Consider the following 17,655-nt stretch of genomic DNA (forward strand, 5'->3'; position numbering starts at 1 on the left):
GAAACAACAGGATTTCCTTAGTTCACAGGGATGTTGCAATACAAAATATATTAAAGACTGTGAAATTGTCTACATATTAAGGTCACTTACATAGATATTGACAAGGTGAATTTTCAAGAAACGCATTTCTTCCGTGTAAACTCTTACAGCTGGGAGTGTGAATATGTGCCGCTTAGCACATAATGTTCCTGTGTACTATTGAAGAAGAAATAATAAGTAGTATTACTTTTCATTGGTTATTAACATACAATGTTATGGTATTTTTCAAATTATTCTGTTGACTGACTACATTGAATCCCATTCTATTAACTCAAATTAGTAGAAGTGCGTTGCTATAGTGCCAAAGAACTACTTAAATAAAATATATTCTCTTGCTGGAGTGAAATACCTAACTAGCCTTCTTACCCATATAATCAGCAGAGGGCAGAGCACATCTTGCAAAGTGTAGAAGAAGGCTAAGAGTCAACAAAATCGTTTGAATATTGTAGCATTCAGGAGTCATTAGTGTGGATTTTAAGTACTTTATTTTTCTTTTGTCTTTCAACATTGTCCTTGTATTAATAAAGCCATGACATTATTGTGGTCCAATACTGACTGAACACACCCTGTATGTGCTTAAAAAAATCAAAAGTAATTAAATAAAGGATGAAAGTCCTGCTACTGATAGTACCAATGATTTTGTTGAAGTATTGATCAGATTAGATGCTAAACAATGAATGAATTAAGCTCAAGTGATTGTATTTAGTTACTGAGTTAATTGTGATTGTTTTTTTTCCCTGATCAACTGGAACTAATTTATGGTTGTGTTGAATCATAGTATTCAGAAAATATTTAGACAGGAATCCATACAACCCAAAGTGCACCAAATCTTCTTTAAATAAAAACAAATCAATATATAACTGAAAATAAATAATCCTCCCAAAAGGTAAAGAAAGACTGATAAAATTATTTCAGACTAACAGACTACCCGTATTGGGTTTGTATGGCAAGGTTTTGGTAGTGGGACATGCTACAGGGGTGGCTTCTGTGACAAGATGCCAGAAGTTTCCCCTATGTCTAACAGTACTGATGTCAGCCGGCTCCAAGACAGACTCACCACTGGCCAAGGCCGAGCTCCTCAGTGGCAGTGATAGCACCTCTGGAACAACATATTTAAAAAGGGGAAAACTTCTGTGTAACAGCATCTGGAGGAGTGAGAATATGTGGGAGAAAAAACCCTGCAGACACCAAGGTCAGTGGAGAAGGAAGACAGGAGCTGCTCCAGGTGTGGGAGTAGAGATTCCCCTGCAGCCCATGGTGCAGACCATGGTGGGGCTGGCTCTCCACTGCAGCCCATGGAGGACCCTTTGTCAGAGCAGATGGATGCCCACAGGAGGCTGTGACCCCATGGGAAGCCAATGCTGGAGCAGGCATGCTCCAAGAAGCCATGCAAGTGTTTTGAGCCCAGGTGAGTGAGCTGGAGAATTGGTTTCAGAGCCTCTCAGAGTCAGCTTGGTCAGTGTTGGGTTGTGCCTTCTTTCAGAGGGGGACCCCACAAGTGACACAGAGGAACTGGTCACAATCTATCTGTCATCCTGCAGGCTCTGAAGCCACAACTGGGAAAGCTTCAAACATTCATAGCTCAATACAGCTATGATCCTTTTGATCGTCCCAGTGAGCAGGCTGAAATAGAGCTTCCTTGAACTGCTGAACAATATGTTTACATCTTTGGACAGGTGAATGAAGATGGTTGGTATCTGGGAGAGCTGGCAGATGGCAGAAGAGAATTCATTCCCTCCAACTGTGTCAAAGAAGTTTCAGATGACAACCTGGAAAACAAGAACTGGGGTAATCCTTGTTATTATCTTTTCAGTTTCCCACCTCTTTTGGAGGAAGATGAAGAGGATCTAGATGTGGGCGTGGGGGGCTAAAAAGCACAGAAAAAATGGATCATAATAAACATAGCCTATATGACCCTCCAGAATATCTGCAGAAGTTAATTTTTACTTAAAAGGGATTTGGATTAGATTTTTAGGTTTTTTAGAATGAGGAAACCTCTGGAGGGCAGCAGGGGCCTCCAACACAGGCCTCAGCAAAGCCTGGGTAGCACCCTTGGGCTCTCTGGAAGGTATTTAGGACCCTGCATGAGGTCCTGCAGAGCCCAGCAAAGGTCCCTGGGCTTTTCTGGAGGGCAACTCTTCCATGGCACAGCACCACTGCTGTTGGCAGCGATGGGAACACTCCTGTCAGGGCTGATGGCTGTGCATGTCCTTGCTGTGGGGAGCAGAGAATGAAGAAAAGCGAAACAGCAAGTGGCACTGCTCAAGGGACCGTCCACACTTGCATTGGTCACATGCTGGGAAAGGATGTTTGTGGGGCACCTCAAACCCACTGCTGCCCCTGCATTCGCAGCCTGGATTTAAGCTGAATGAATGGGATGAGCTCGGCCAGGGCTTTTCAGAGTGTCTCCACACCCTTTCCCCACACTGAACCAGCCCTGCAAGTCTTCTGGCTCAGAGATGCTTCTGCTGGCTTCCTTCAAGTGCTGCCTATTAAAGCACCTCTGAGTGTGATGCCTCATGCCTGCCACACAGCTGCTAATGGAGCACACCTCATCTGCACGCCGGTGCGTGTGCAATTGCTGCTCACACACAAGGCACCCAGAAAAGCATGTGCTTAAGGACATACCTTGTGCTTGTTGCTCGTGCTCTTTGGGAGCATTTCAGTGACTGCTGCTTCCACAGGCTGCTTTTTTTTTTCTGAAAATGATCATTTCCTGGTCTACCCCTGTTGCTCTTCTGAGAAAATAAAGAGCACCCAGGCTCTCCTCCTTCCTGGAACAATGTACACCATACTCCTTTGTAGTTCCCTTCCGTGACCTTCATTTTCATCTTATTTTCTTCCCCCCTATCCTGCTAAGGAGGGGAGTGATACAGCAGCTGAGTGGACACTTGGTCTCCAACCAAGGTCAACCTACCACACTACCTAACCATGTTATCCTGTGCTTTTATTGTCTCTCCTAATTTCCTGTTGCAGTGGAAAAAAAAAAAAAAAAAAAGACAAAAAAAAAGACAGCCAGAACCAATTGTCTTATTGCTTTCTTTTTTTCTCAAATGTGCTTTCAGTTAGTAGCTGATATAAACTAATAAATATTTCTATAGCTCTACAGAGAAGACTGAGTGCAGTAAATATTTCAATGAAGAGAAATAATACACAGTAGCAGATCAGCTTTGTCTTTTTGTTATATAGTCTGAGACTTTCTCAAACACTTTTTAAGAGTTTGTAAAATATTGATCATCCCGAGCCATCAAAATTTTGAGTGTTTGTTCTTTTTGGTCTTCAGGCTTCTTGATTTACTTTTCCTTTTATTTAAAATACCTTTCAAGTAACATTCACTGTGACATTGCTATTCTTTCAAACAAAAGGCATCATTGATCAAGGTATAGATAATAACCATTTTTAAGAGACCTATATTAAACAAAAAATCCACTGCACCTCAGCTCTGAAGCTTCTGTGCAAAACATTAATTGGTTTTGTGTGGTTTTTTTTAGTAGAATTCTGTGTGTTTCTATAATGTACGCCTGGGATGAAAGTTTCTGACTAAGGAAAAAATGCATCTTACAGGACCAGCATGGAAATATTAGCATGGAAATCTACACTCATTTATGAGTCTGTTGTGCTGTAACACATCAGCTTGTTTGTTTGAAACCTGAATGTAGGACCTTGCTTATGCACAGGTGCAACCAAAAAATGTGTATCAAAGTTATAGATTCAAGCAACAAACTGCAGTCCTGGTTGTCCAGAGTCTGGATTGGAAGTTTTAATGAATCCCAAAACAGAAGGAAAGCAGTAGCCCATATAACTTAGCATCCAATTGGACCTCTCCTGAAAAACAGGCAAAACACCAGCCCCAAAGAATGAGAGGTGAGAGTCTGGCGCTTTGGATACAACCAGATACATATCCAGATCCAAGCCAAGTATCTTATGAACATTCCCATAATTCCTAATAACGGGACTTTTACTGCCTCGAGCCTAGTCTTCAGCCCCAGAAAACGGATGTAGCTCCATTTGTGTTTTCACACAACACAAGCAAATGGTGACAGGCCTATATGAGATTCTGAGCACTGTCAAAGAGATTGGGAACACAAGACCTACAAGCTTGCACTCAGGATTGGGGTTCTAAACTCCACAATCCTCTTTAAAGAATATTGTACAGTTTCAGACAAAAGAACTTTACCCTGTTTCATAGGTGCTGTTTTGAATTATGACATGAGATGTTCTGGCAGATCATGCCACGGTGTGAAAGTCCTATCTTTTTGTGTTATATCAACTGTGTTACAAGCGAAGCTGCCGCTCAAGATTTTTTGGACTTGAAAGAACAAATGTAGAACTGAGGTTGTCTTAGAAAAGGGGGCTTGATTTCAACACTTTTCTCCAGGAGCAAAATCAGCATTCATGTCCCAAGACAATAATCTTATTAATTTATCTGGGATTTACCTTCTACTAAGGCAGTTGTTTCCCTGTTTTGTTTGGGTTTGTTTTTTGATAGTGTGGGGGTTTATGTTTGTTTGGTGGTTTTGTTTTGTTTTGTTGTGTTGTGTTGTGTTTGTTCTCCCCTCATGTTGTTACTGAAGTAATTATTCATTTCATCCACAAGAGGGCAGCAAGAAGTTTAAAATCCCATACGACACATTTGTGATGTTTCAGGGAGCTATTCAAACTTCCAATTTACCTTGCAAGGCGAATTCAGTTTAAACTCTCTTTTCATCCCAAATCAGCATGAGGAGTCAAAACTTCATTCTTTTTTCCTGAATTGAAAATTTCTGAGGAAACTGAATTTTAAAATGTTGAAATATTTCATGCCATCTTAGTCCAACATTTTCTACTCTTGGGCACTTCACAGTTTGAGTGCTTGGAGTCATAGTCTTCTGTATGGAATAGATATCCTGAGTTTTCCTTCCATGTTGTTTTAACAAAAACAGAGATGCAACCAAAGCAGTGAAGGCCAGACTGCACCTAGATCATAAAGGCAACAGAAGCACAGGATCCCAGGCCTGTCTTTCAGAAGGCATTTCATCTGGTCACACAAAATAGATCACTGGAAACTGTCAAAGAATCAAAAATGCCTTAGCTCAGCCTGTTCCAATCACCATTAAATATTTTCTGAGAAGACAATTCAAAACAAAACTAAAGCAAACAAACAAGAAAAAAATAATATGTTCCTTAGAGCCTCAGTCAGTGAAAAGTGTCCTGCCAATTGAAAAACGCAACATGAAATTCCTAAAGATGTCCATTATAGCAGATGATTTTCACTAATATTCACTGTACTTTGCAAAGGATGTGGAATCTTGTGACCACGAATGTTTAGGTTTATTGTAATAAATATAGCGTAATAATTCCTATTCATACTGTTGTACTAACATAAAGAAAGAAATTGAGGCATTATGGCATGCTGAGATAAAAGGTTTAATCCACTTGAGATTATAAAACATCCTTAGTTATACATATATGGTTTTTAAGGAAAATTAGACTGGCAGGGGACTGTTCAAATGGCTTACAGTACTATTTTTATTGGCACGTAATGACTTCGGGTTTATGTGGCATTTTTATTGAAAGTATTTTTGCTTTACCAATTCTGGTAAATCAGAAATGATATATCATGCTATAGCTCAGTCAAGCAGCAGCTCAGCCTTCTTACCATTTTTGTCAGTAAGCTGAGGCAAAGTAACTTATTATACACTTAAAGGGACACTGATGGCTTTTCAGAACCAAAATCCAAAATACAAATATGTGAAGAGTGCTATCAAATCACTTATTCTTTCAATAAGTACACAAGTTAGAATGGGCTATGGCTTATATAATCTTCCATATTATCCAAACAAATATTATGTGAATTGCAATGGAAGTAAGACTACCCCACAAAGAAGAGGTGTGGAAACTGAGCTGCGTTTGTTATACCACTGTAAAAATCAGAGATTCTGTTTAGTTGCTGAGCTTCAGAAAAGTCGCAAGCTGTACTGATTCATGTTGCTTTCACATACCATGTTTTAAAGCCCTCGCCAGCTCTATTCTGAAGTGTAGTCAGCATGGCAGAGACGTCAGCATGCATTCCAAAATATTATGTGTCCAAGCATGTTCATATTAATCTACTCCCTTAATATTTCAGCTACACTTTGAACCACCTCCTCATTTTTGCACTCCGACATATGGAAAACATTTCCATCTATTCATGAGCTTCTCTGTTCACAGTAGAAAATTGTGGTTTGGCCTTTAGCTTGGGCTGACACTGCAGGCTTGGTAGAAGGGTTCTGAAACAAAATGACATTTTAAAGTAGTTAGTTTCTCACTGTGAATTACTTAACATGTGATGCCTGGAGCCATTCCACAGGACAATACAGTGGCTGTATGCTTTGTTTTCATTTAAGTAACGCCAGTCCCTCACTCTGCCTCATTGCACATCTGCCTTTGATGGCAAAACATGTTCTTGTCCTTGTAGCATTCAGGATCAATTTTGTTAAATAACCCAACAATAGGATTTGGCTTCAGAAACTTGTCAAAAAAGCTGTGGTATGCAGTGCCATTATCACAGTTTCCCTTGCTCTTTATACTGAATTGACATACAGGCACTGAAGTGACACAATTTATTTCTGAGGAACATGAACATTGCTTGTAATTAATTTTGTAGATGCCAACACATAAATTTAACTCTGGCAATCATTATCGGACATTTTACGTCCGAACATATACCTTATTCACCTATGGGTTCAGTCACCTTGTATTAATAGATTTCTTCTTTCTAGTATCCTATACCCAAGCAAATATGTAACATGACCATTAAGAAGTTTGCCTGTGCACTGGAAGAAAAGCAGCATAGACATGTTAAACTGTTTTCTTCTCTGATGGTAATGATTTAGCCTGGATCCCCCAATTGCTGCCAAGCAATGAGAGAGCACATATTTGTTACACTTGGATTGATATTTTTCAGTTTCGACAGCAGCATTTGAAGCTGCATTGTCAGTGGAAAATACAAAAAGCTTAACTTGAAAAAGTACTGAGCCCTTTTAATGAGCCCTCAAGGATGTCAAACTTTGTTTGTACAGCTCTCAAGTGCACACTCTGACATATCTAAAAGCTGTACTTTTGTCAAAATAGCCAACCAAAGTCCCATGGGCCTTTCATACCATGGTGTCAGACCTTAGCTCCAAGTGTGCAGAAGCTGCCATAACACATCAAACACGGGGTCTGTCTGGTCCAGCAGCCTGTTCCCCCACACTGCCTGGCACTGGAAGCTTCAGAAGTGTCTCTGTAGTGGACAGTTATCAGTAACTTCTCCAGCAAGGGCTTCTTCTGACCTTCAGGCATTTAGAGACTATTTGTGTATGAGTGACTATTTGTGTAGGAGTCTGTATGTCCCACATACAGAAGGAGTTTGAGGTTTGCTTCTTCTTTTAATCTCCTTTGATGTAACTTGTGGATCTCTTACTTGTTCTTATAAAAAAAATCTTCTGTTTTGTTCTCTTGCTTTTAATTAAGTTGTGTAAGCACCTGAACATCATTGTATCTTATGGGAAAGAGTTCCACAAAGCAACTCTATATGTGTATGTCTGTGTGTGAGTATTCAGGTTGTTAGTTTTAAACTATAATGTTTTGTTTTAGGGGAGGGGAAGTATCTATATCTTTTATATATCCTATGTGCCATCCTTTATTATATAGTATGCCTTTGTTCACCCTTTTCTGTTTGCTGTATAGTGTAAAGCTCAGATGAGTCTTGATCAAGCCTGCTGCATTTCTCAATATTGTTTTATTTTTAATATTTTATTTGCTGCTTTTGTTTGGGTACTGACACGAGTAGAAGTCAGCAGACTACTTGGGATGACTTAAGCAGAAATCATGAAGCCTATTGGTCTATGCACAGAGCTAACTTACAGAGGGGGATAAATTTCATCATTTAGCTGATCTGAAAGAAGAAAAGGAACAGCCTAATCTATCTTCACTGATGCTTTTATTCTTGCTCCTTAAACTGATGGTCATTCTTTCTTACTCTCCAATCTTCATTCTTTCTGCTTTAGAGGTAGATTCTCAGCCCTGTTAAAACCAAGGAAATTTTGCATTTCAGCAGAGCCATGATTTCACACTTGGGGTGTGAAGACACAGAAGAAAGTGGAACATCAACTGTGGTTCAAGAGATTATGCAAATAGGTATATTGGTACCTAAGTGAAATAAATAGGTATATTGGTACCTAAGTGAAATATTACTTACAAATAAAATTTACATTCTCCACTCAATAGCCTTTGAAGCATCAGGATACCTAGTTTCAAGATGCCTAAACCATACCTGTGCCTGCAGCTGCCTAAGTTTTGACAGCACTATGCAAACAGACACCTCTCCTGATGTTGTTAAAAACAGGAGCAGTTTCTCTTTTAGTGAATTTTCCTCTCAGCTAAGTTCTTTCAAGTAACTGCACTTTTCTGAAGTTGGCTACATGTTTTTGTGAACAGAAGCAATGGTATGCAAGGTCACTGGTAAGAATGTACATCCCATCCCGTAAGTGAGAGGGGCGTATTTGCAAGGAGGGGCGAACTGTACATGTGACTAAAATTGACCGATTGAGTATTTCAACCCATCCACGTCATACACCTTATAAAATTGGGAAGTCAAGAGGGTCTCACTCTCTTTGACCAGCATCTGAAGAGGACCCTGCCTGTCGTCCCTGCGAATCGAGTTCTGGTTCCAGTGAATCCTGAATCCAGTTCCGGCTCGCTGCAAAGTCCAGACCAGGACTTCCGTGTGCCTGCCCTGCAGCTGCTGGAGAAGTGCAGAGCCGGGAAACTCTAAATAGGTTTTGTATATTTTGTATTATTTTATTTTTTTTATTAGTAGCATTAGTAAAGCATTTTCTTAACTTTTTCCCAACTGGCAAGTCTCTCTCTCTCTCTCTTCTCCTCCTATCGCCTTTTCCTTGGTGGGAGGTCTGGGGTGGGGGAGGTGGGGCGGGGAGGAGGGGGAAAGGGGTTGACAGAGAGGTCTGCCAGGGTTTATTGTCACCCTGCAATTAACCGTTGACAGCATCCCAGACTAATTATGAGCCAGTGAGTTGACTTTTCACTCCTTCCCTCAGCTGTACAGCTAAATGCAAAGTAACGATTACACAGCATACCTACGACATCAATTTCAGGCACTGTTTCAATTACAGTTTATATAGTTTATATAAAACTGGTATCACGTAAGATGTTGAAGGACAGAAACCCAGGTCTTTTCTTACATACAGGGAAGTGTTCTGATCCCAAACTGTCCTCTTCTATTGGGACAAATTAATTTGTTATAATTTCTTGCAAATTGAAGCCTTTTCAAGGAGAGGCAGTAAGGGTCCTCCCTTCTGAATTGGTCTGATTGTTAGACTGTTTGCAAGAGGTGAGACATGCAGATTTACAACCTCTCAGGCACAGGAAGAAAATTATCCTAGTTTTTTGTTATCTCAGTGAGAATTTTAAATACTGTGCTACTAGATAAAAGAAAGTTACTGTATCTGTCTCCTTATATGCATGTTATATAATAGTCTTCTCATAAAGGAGAGACTCTGAGAGTCCTTGAAGAGGAAGAATCAGACTTGTAAAATACAGAATAAGTTGTTTAAGAGCAAACCCAATTATTTATCAGTGTGTCCTGTGGCTGTTTCCTGCTCTGCACACATCAGTATCATCTTGAGTATCTAATTCTTCTCACGCATCACAGAGGAAGCCTAGACTATCAGGTCAGTACTGTGATTTTTCTGGGAGAGACCAGGTGTCCTCAAGGTTACATGTTGCACTACAAAGTGTTGTATACCCAGACGACCTTTTATGTTTCTAGCTTTAAACTTGCTTGAAGTAGTAGTAATAACAATAATAACAATAATGACAACAATAACACAAAGAAGTCAGGTTTTATTAGATGGATTCATATGTCTAGAAAAGGAAAGGCCAAAATCCCAGACTCACGAGCTCTCCCAGCACAGACAGGTCTCTCTCAGCACCTAGGTTTGCCACAGCTCTTGGTCATTCCTGGATGCTGTAACATATCCCCTCTTACAAGATCTAATATTGGAGAGAAAACACTTTACTTAAGCTCTTATGTATACAATAGTTAATACTTTTTACAGGTCTTGCATTTATCTCCAGACTGATTACCATTAGCTGCAGTATATCACTGGGTGGTAACTCACAGTGCAGAAATCATGTGCCTCGATGGCTGAAATGTCATTTAGTTACATAAACAGCAAATGAACAATGTTCAACCATAAAATCATTAATGCTACAAATGTACTATACAGTAGAACAGAATTCTGTGATTGGTTTGGATCACACTCTGTTTGCATTTGTATCTTTTTAGCAATGGTGAAATCCTTGCATCAGAACAAGTGAAAACAAATTCACTTATCTTCTTCTAGATGATTAGTAATAAACAAACTAATGAAGTCCATGTATGCATCGTTGCGCTTTCATGAATTGAATGCCTATGAAGGAACATTTGCATTCAAGACAAGATCTTTGCTTGAATGAAAAATTATCCCCACTGGAATCAAATGAGGCTATTTGATATAAGTATAGAAATCAATTTAATATCTCTCTCTGCTGAGGGACTCTGGGCCTAGGCCTGCTACTGTTGAACTCATTGGGTAGATAGGGCTCATTATCCTGTCCTTGTATGAGATCATGGACTACATCTACAGTCTTGCAGAAGGCTTCTCATGTGCACTAAGACCTAAACGATCTGATAAGTGAATTTCATTTCTGCAAAGGCATAATATTACAAACACTTTCAATGCTATTTCCAGGGCTGGAGCAAAATCCTGCCCTTAGACTTTTGGGCTATGGGATCATGCTGCGGTTGTGTAAAGAGAGTTTATCCTCAATAAGAACTTTTTCTCTTCCCACTGTTTCAGTGGGAGGAAATTGCAATTAATCTGCTTCAATTTCAAAAGAGAAAAAAGTAATTACAAAAATTACAGTAATTGGGGCATTCAGCTGCACTTCAAAGGATATTCTTTTCTTTAGCATTTTTACCAAAATGTAGTTTCAGATTTCCTAATGAAATGCTCCCCCATCATTAAAAAATGAATCTTCAAAAATTATTATGGCATGAGTATGAAGTCACTGAAATCAAAGGATAGAAGTCAAAGACCCTGTTATATCTTATGGTCCTTGATCTTAAAAAAAAAAAAAAAAAAAAACCAAAAAACCAACAGGGGATTACATAAAATTCAATCCATTTAGTTGACTTTTTCAAATGAAAGTATCATTGAGTTTCCTGCAAACGCAGGGCCTGAACTGAAATTTCATTGAAATTACAGGAATTTTTTTCTTTAAGTTAGATGACTTAATGTAATGTAATGTCCAAAACTGTCATGAGAATAGTGCTTCATGAGCAATAAAACTATTAAGCCAGAATTCCTGCTGAAATATGTCCTTTTCCTTTAAATAATCTCTTCTTAGTATTGTAATAACCCAAATGCTTCCCCATTTCTCTCCAGTCCACTGGGTAGAGGATAATGTGTGCTGTGGCATTGCACTGATTGCTGCTAAAGAAAACAAGTAACAGTGTTCTATTCATTTTCCTTACTGGGAGACTTAAGGTCTCTCTTGTGTTTGAGCCCTGGTTTTCACCAAGCTAGTAGGGGCATGGTATATTTGAGACTTCGAGACTTTTCTCCAATTTTGGCTCAGCTACTAGGTTCAGAAGTTACTTGATGATGATGTAATACAGTATGTAATAATGTAGTACATACATTTTTAATATTGACTCCTTTTTTTTCAATGGTGTTGTGCTACCCTGTCACTGCATCTGACTACCAAGGTCAGTGGCTTCAGTCTGAATGGAGGGGCACAGTGAGTCATCAGCATCCTGACTCTTTCATCAGGAGTTTGGTGTTGATGGTGTCTTCATACTCCCCACAGAATCTGCTTAGACTAATTTTTATATGTTTTCTAACACTCTTGCAAAACTTGCTTTTTCTTCACTGGTCTGCAGTTCATGCTACATCTCAATTTACTACATATAGCATGTTTTACATATCTTAGATGCTTGTTCTTCGTGCTTTTTACTACCCTAAAACCAGTTTTGTTTAGCTCCAGGCCTGCATTTCTGTAAGGGACTGTGGGTGAGCCATAGGGCCTCCAAGGCCACCCTGCCTCCCTTCTCTGATCACCCCATGCCTGTCTGCCTCTGGGCAGCCTCCTGCACTCCACTTCCTAAGGTTTCTGCTGTCCTGCCAGGGATGCGTTTTCCTGCACTGTGTCTTTGTGTTAGTCATAAATGCCTTCTTCTGTGCAGAATAACTGCTTATGACTACTATCTATCTAAAATTAAAGTCATACCATATAAAGATAATCGAAGACATAAAAAACTTGGGCATAGCCATCTGGTGATTAGAAAGATTGCTATTATTGCATCTAAAATACACGGACACAAAGCTACAGACAGGCCAAGACAAGTTTACAAAAACCGATCTGACAAGCCTTGGTCCTGAGGTGTTGCAAAATCAGTACAAATCCCATGGCCAGTTACTAGCAGCAGTGCTTTTACCAAACTACTAAGCTTCAGTACAGTCACTGAAAACCTTTTTTCTTTAGAAAACCAAGATAATGTGGAGAGAGGGAAGTAGTTAATTTTCTTTGTGAATTGCCTGTTTTCTTTACAATAGTTCTACATATCTTTCATTTGTAAGAGACTTTCAGTGGGAAAAAAAGCATTAAAAAGTCTGGCATGGATAGGAAGCTAGCCTGAGTATGAAACAGAAAGCAGTGTCCAGTGGAGGTCTCAGAGAATCAGCAAAGAAAGGTAGAACAGCAAAACAAATCACTGCAAGCCTTCTCCTCACATCTAGTGTTTGCAGGTTCGATGATGACCAGTCAGCTACGCTCCTCTGGTTTCACACAGGTGCCTCACAACATCAGACTTCTGGGAACTTCAGATCTCACTGGACAACCACCTTTGCTCACCCCACTCAGACAAACTTCCTAGATCTGATTTTTTTTCACATGTTCAGGTATAGCCCAGATCACACAGGTCTTTTCTAAGTCTGGTGAAGGGCCCACAGTACACAGGGATGCAGGATGCCTAGGGAAGAGACAGCAGGAAATGCCATGAGCTGTCCCTGGCTTGCCAAAAAAGGCTGCAGGGGGCCAGGTGTGCCTAGACAGAGGGAAATATCCCAGTATGTAAGAGCTTATGTATCAGTTGAACATGCTGTTAACATGTCTTGGGTGCATGGAGTCAGCAGAAACAGCAACTGACCTTCTTCTTCCAATGCACTAGTACCCATATAACCCCCTGCCATCAGACTGAGACAGTGACCCTGGCTTTTTTTCACACCCAGACATCTAAGGCATAACTGGCTGCCAGCTGGAGCTTCTATTACCTTAGCTGCTTTCAGCCCCTCTGCTGCTCCACATCAGGTAAACGGATCTTTCCTTTGACACGGGTCATGGCGCATCACCTCTGCAGCTGCCAGGTGGGTGTTAAAAAGGGAACCATGGCCAAGCATCAAACCCCTGGGGAAGAGCTGTGGCCAAAAAGCTCCCTAGAGGCTCAGCCCTAGAGGAGACCTTTCAATCAGGAGGGTGTTGCAATGGCATGCTATTAATTTGCTCCTGATCCCATTTCCATAATTGGAAGACAGATCTGTTGGCCCTTAATATGGACTTCTATGCTAATCCTAAGGCAGCTGTATAAACCCTTTAGGTAGCTGAGGGCAAAGGAACAGGTCTGGAAGAGATCCCTGGCAGAAACACACTGCATATTTCCTTGGCATTTATTTCATTTCCTACCTGGAATGTACTTAAGAATGAATAGGAAATAAACATTGTTATGGAAAGAAGCAGTTGACTGTGAAATTATTTAAAATTAATAGAGACTGCTTTTCATGGCCTTTTGTGAGATATGAGTGACACCATTGAGGCTTCCCATATCCTCAGAAGATTCATTTAGGCTGAGAGCTCACTCCCTGTGGTTTTAAGGGCCCTGAAACCTCATCTCCAAAACCAATTTAAAGCACTAATGGCAACTACAGCAAAGAAGTCATGATAGGTAGTAATAATAAGACCTTTATTGTTTAAAGACAAACATGAGAAGTGCATTTTCTTTCAAGAAATGATGACCCTCATAAGACATTAAGAAGAGATTACCAAGCTCCATGTGGAGCAGACGGAAAGAAAAATAATACTTGAGCTTTGGGAATGAATCCCCTGTGGGGCTGGTCTGCTGGTAAGATCTAGTTCATTATCTGTGGAAATGCAAATGTTATGTCACCACTACAGGGAAAAAATGGAGCAAACCCTTGTTTTAAAAGACAGAGCCTTGTATTTTCTCTAGTTTAGCTGCAGAAAAATTAGCTGCAGTCTTTATTCTCTCTAATAAAGTCGTGGTCCAAAATCTAAGCTTTTATCTAAAACAACAGATTACGTTTCTATGCTTCTGCTGTGAAGAAGGTCTTCAAAATGTCACCTTACTCTAGACTGACTGAATATCATTCTCCTAAAGCAACAAATAGGATTTGAAAAAATAGACCAGACTTTCAGTTTATTAAGCTTTTTTTCACTCTGCTGTGCTGTCATAAAGGTTCCTCAAAGGGCAAGGATACAGCCCATGCACAGATTTCCTGTTTTGAGTTCGGCTATCTGTTTTCTGCAGGCTTTCCCCCAGCCATCAGTGGCTGATGCATAACTGAAGTACAGTGCGTTATGAACACAACTGCTTCCAGGGGTCCACAATATTTTAATTTGCAAATGGGTATCACAAGACACATAATTGCTAAGGTGTCTTGTACACAAATAATGAATTAAAATAGAATTCGGGGTTTCTTGCCTCTTGGTCCAGTTCTTTTCCTCTAAACCATTTGCCACAGTCTGTGTTTCACCAGCTTCAGAAAAAATAAATTATTGCATTGGTCTATCTACTCTTGTCACTTACCCTACCAATGGCTGATAGTTAACTGTAAGTTAATGACTGATTTTGAAATGCAATAATCCCTTCTCCTGTGCTTTTATTTTTTATTCACTATATTATGCATAAAATCTGTCTTGCTGAATTTCTACATCATTTTTACAGGCAATTTGATGTAAACTTATAACTTTAAAGTAAAAATGAATACATAGAATGCATTGTCATATTAAAATTCAGCTCAGAATTTCTTGATCTTATAAGCATTAAAGGTCCTTTATAATAAGGGGCTTTTTGTTTAATCACAAGTGATGTTGTTTAGGCAATTAATTTTCATTTCTAGAAGAAGGTCGTGTTCAGAAAAGCATGTTTATCATGTCCCCAGACTGGTGCCACACAGAATTGGAGGAAGAAAGTGTGAATAACAATTGTAGTGTTACAGGAAAACACTATGAATAGAGCAGGTAAACTCCAGGACACACTGGCTGCTGTGCTTCCAGAATGTAATCCTCATTCAAGGTGCTGAGTACCACGATGTAGAAAGCTCATAGAAATCAGTCAACAGTAAGATGATCCATGCTTATACTGCAGTGAGGTGTGGGTGAGGGTAATGCCAATGTTGCTGCAAAACCCCCAAAATGTGTTATTTTGAAGCATACTGAATCACTGTGTGCTGAACTTCATGGCATGGCTTACAGTGTTTCCTCCTCCATGCTAAAAATAGAAGACCAGACGACAGCTAGTGAACCACAGCACTGTCTCCAGTGCAATGTAAGCAGTGCATATTTGCGAATTTCTCCCATAGTGCTTCCAAAAGCTCCAGCTCCTCCCAGGAGTAAGCTTCCTTGGTTACTGTCAGAGTGGAAATTCTCTCAAAACCAATATCTAAAACCACTATGTAGAACTTCATAGAAAAATTCTAGTATCTTCAAAAATTCTTAATCTTCTTTTCTTGCCTGCCAGTTTTTCAACCAGCACAGTGCACTCATGCTCTTCATTAGGATTTGCAACCCTGTCCTTTAGTGTAAAGAAAAAACAATATCACATACATCCCAGGAACAGATAATTGAACAAAAATGTCAATGTGTGAGAAAAGGGAGGCTGAAATATTAAAAAAAAAATGGTAAAAGGGAAACATATATTGCCTGCACCGTAGCTTCACCTCCTTTTGTGTGCTTGCTTGTGTGTATGACATGATGATGTTAAGAATAAAAGAACTCAGGAAGAAGACAAGGATGGAAAACTTCAGTCATTGAATCAAACACTTGCTCTCTGAGATATTTGTATCATTTCTTCGATAAACTTGTGAAACTCCCATCTGAAAACTGTCTAGGTTTCTTGTTACACTGTCCTACATAACTTATTTTTTCTGATCATTAGAAACATTCTGCTAGGTTTCAAGACAAAATGTACTGTGCCAAGTTACATACATTTCTTTTATTTAACTGCCATTCTTCAGTGCTTGAGCCTTTTCCATCACATTCATCTGCCCACTGTACTAAAAAGGAGCAATCATATCCCTTCAGGCCTTCCTGTTGCAAGGTGCAGAGAACAAAAGCTTACCTTCATACTTTTAAAGAAAAGACACTATAATTAATAGGAAGAAAGACATACAGAGCAAAATCTTAGTTCTGCCTGGAATAATGGCAAAACTGTTTATTTTGCTAGTATAAGAATATTATCCATCACAGATAGACATATGGTCTCATAGGACAAACAGTCAAAGTAGGTGCCCTGGTTTCAGCTGGGACAGAGTTAATTTTCTCCCTAGCACCTGGTATACTGCTGTGTTTAGTATGAGATTTAGTATGTTTAGTATTTTATATGCTTAGTATTAGATTTAGTATGAGAATAATTATGATAACACATTGACGTTTCAGTTGCTGCTGAGCAGTCAAACTGGCCTGCAAATGAGACAGCAGGAAATGCACAAAAGGCTGGGAGGGGACACAGCTGGGACAGCTGACCGCAACTGACCAAAGGGATATTTGATCCCCTATGATGTCATGCTCAGTGTATAAAGTTGGGGAAAGAAAGAACAGGAGGACATTTGGAGTGCTGCCATTTGTCTTCCCAAGCCACCGTTACATGTGATGGAGCCCTGCTCTCCTAGAGATGGCTGAACACCTGCCTGCTTATGGGAAGCAGTGAATGAATCCCTTGTTTTGCTTTGCTAGCGTGCATGGCTTTTGCTTTGTCTATTAAACTGTCTTTATCTCAACTCATGAGTTTTCTCACTTTTATCCTTCTGATTCTCTCCCCCATCCCACCAGGGCAGAGTGAGCATGCAGCTGGGTGGGGCTTAGTTGCTGGCTGGGGTTAAACCACGTTACAGGGACAAACCAGAGAGACTGTTAATTGCAGAGTAACATATTCATCTTATTATGAGGTTGTGTTTAGCAATTTCGAGGTGTATGAAAGGGGAAGTGTAACCAGGACTTCTCTGATAAGTCAGTGGCTAAAACCTTTATGAACCATGCAAGACAAGGGAGTTGTGAATGCTTCCTGTTAGCTTTTTATCCCAGGATGGAAGCAGGGTTGGAGCCTTTCATTCTCCAGATATGATGGATAGGTACAGGTGGCTCTGTGTGGAGACTTTGGGCCTCCATGTATATGTGGGGCACACACCAACCACATTTAATCTTAGGTTCTGCCCACACTTCAGCTGCAGGCAATGTAAATGCACTGAGTTCATCACTGTATGAGTATTTCATTCATTTCCAAAGATTTGTTGTATTTTTGGTTAGTTGCATTGGATT

General features: G+C 39.9%; 1 protein-coding gene across 2 annotated transcripts in view; it reads left to right on the plus strand.

The window, feature by feature from the left end:
- Window positions 1-8,539: 8,539 nt before the first annotated feature.
- The window catches only part of C1H21orf91 (chromosome 1 C21orf91 homolog), a 44,815-nt gene continuing 35,699 nt past the window's right edge, over window positions 8,540-17,655 (plus strand). Inside the window, exon 1 of one of the 2 annotated variants that reach the window (XM_021299562.2) lies at window positions 8,540-8,819. The gene's annotated coding sequence lies outside the window, so the exon portion shown is untranslated. The remainder of the gene's footprint in view (window positions 8,820-17,655) is intronic. The other variant, XM_021299563.2, reaches the window with a different exon arrangement.

The sequence above is a fragment of the Columba livia genome, chromosome 1 (assembly GCF_036013475.1).
Source record: "Columba livia isolate bColLiv1 breed racing homer chromosome 1, bColLiv1.pat.W.v2, whole genome shotgun sequence".
Lineage (NCBI taxonomy): Eukaryota > Metazoa > Chordata > Aves > Columbiformes > Columbidae > Columba > Columba livia.